The sequence below is a fragment of the Chaetodon auriga genome, chromosome 7 (assembly GCF_051107435.1).
Source record: "Chaetodon auriga isolate fChaAug3 chromosome 7, fChaAug3.hap1, whole genome shotgun sequence".
Classification (NCBI taxonomy): domain Eukaryota; kingdom Metazoa; phylum Chordata; class Actinopteri; order Chaetodontiformes; family Chaetodontidae; genus Chaetodon; species Chaetodon auriga.
In genome coordinates, this window is record NC_135080.1 from 9,535,054 (window position 1) to 9,537,097 (window position 2,044).

Consider the following 2,044-nt stretch of genomic DNA (forward strand, 5'->3'; position numbering starts at 1 on the left):
ATTAATACAGTGTATTTTCAGTTAGCGTTGTGATAGATTGCTATTGCGAATTTGACTGAAAAGCTGCAGACTTTCTGAGGTAAACTCTTTGAATCTGCCGAGAGACGATATTCAACATAATGCCCACAATACAGCAGAGCACAACCCTGAAGGTGATACAGTCTAAAGCAGTCATGGTAGATCTTTTTCATTTGGCTGTAACCTTTAAGGCCCAGACAACAGGTCATTCCCTGATGTTCAGTCGAGCTGGGAGCATGGTGAGTCAGTTACAGCAGTTACACTGGCAGTGCAGAACCTCTCCGTCTGTGCATATATTAGAGCTTAAGGACATTGTTTTGTTTTTGCCCAGTCCTTCAGAGACTCAAAATGGACTTACTATCGACATATGCAGGTTTACAGTTGTACATTTCAAGGATAAATGGCAATGTCCGGGGTTAGCGTCTGGGGAATGAATAGCCAGAGGTTCCTCACATTTTGTTTTTCTTTTTTTCTCGGATTAGTACAGAAATCAAACAGGCAGCGCAACATGACTTATAGGAAATCCATGTTAAATAAGGAGGAAACAAAATCTGAAAATAAAATACAATAAATTGGGTACACCAGGAACTAATCAAAATATGTTCCCAATGAAATAAATTTTTAATCACTTCAAATGCAGGAGGTGACTAATAAAATGTAGATTTTAATAAATAATATTTTGAGAGCAACACATAAAGAATGAAGGTTTCATAAAGCATGCAATACATATTACCATAAACAAGGTGTCGATACTCAGGGGTGGGGCTTGCGGACAGGCAAGCCAGGCAGTTGCTTGGAGCCCCCAGCCACCAGGGGGGCCCCGGCCACTTATTTACAACAATGATTATTGATAGGCCTGGGCTTTCAGGGACCTCTGTTGGTCCCTGGACCTCACTTTGAGAACCACTAATCTATTTTTTCAGTATTCATCTCAAATGTCCCAGAAATTGTGCATTTATGTGTGCAAAAAGCAACTTTTTGTGGCGTGCACGGGTGGGTTGGGGGCCCCAGGGATTTCTTGCTTGGAGCCCCAAGAGACACTGGCAATGCCACTGTTGATACTGATCAATGACAAACCTCTGACTAATGGAGTCAGTACAACAGCATAGCCTATAGTAACTCCTTTACAATGGGAATCCTTTCTTTTTGAAAGAAAAGGAAATGATAAACATTTTGGCTGAAATTTGGATAATGTCAACTTAACAGTAAGTTACATGTGTGGGTAAAAAGTGAATACCACCTCATCTACTGAAAACTGCAGAGAGGCTTTTGAGTAGTCTTAAGTACGTGCTCTTGCTTGAGTATTTTCATTTTGTGCAACTTAATACTGTACATTCGCCCCAGCACATTTCAGAGGCAAATATTGTACTTTTTACTTGAATACAATTGTCTGACAGCTCTAGTAACTAGTTAAATTTCACATTACAATTGATCATATCATTCCTGTCCAGTGTAAACCAAGGATCTCCAAAACTGGAAATTTTGAATGTGAATTTTTCTGATCAACTGAAGGATGAAAGCTGGGCTGTTTTTTATAAGCTCATGAAAAGGTGACATTTTAGAGATGAACATGGTTCTTGCAGGACAGTGCTGCTACAAATTTATCATGATCTAATAGAATATGATATGATGGATTACTGTAAATTAAACTACTCAACACTATCTACATGTAGAGCAGTAAAATGCAACACAAACATTATTGCAGCAGTAACATTAATCTAAAAACACAGTACAGATAATAGTAAAACACTGATAGGAACAAGTTTTCTGTAGAATGACTACTTTTACTTTTGATAAGCGGATTTTACTTATAATACTTACATATTTTCCTCAGGAAAGCTTTGAACGCAGTACATTGCGTGGTGTGAGTACTTTCAAGTAAAGTATCTAAATACTTCTTCCACCACTTCATGAATTCTTTATTCGATTGTAAATGGCTAGAAAGATGTATGCATGTACACCGGGAGAGGGAGGGCCAAGAACCAATCACAGGGCGCTACGACAATATTGGGCAACTGAAAACTGT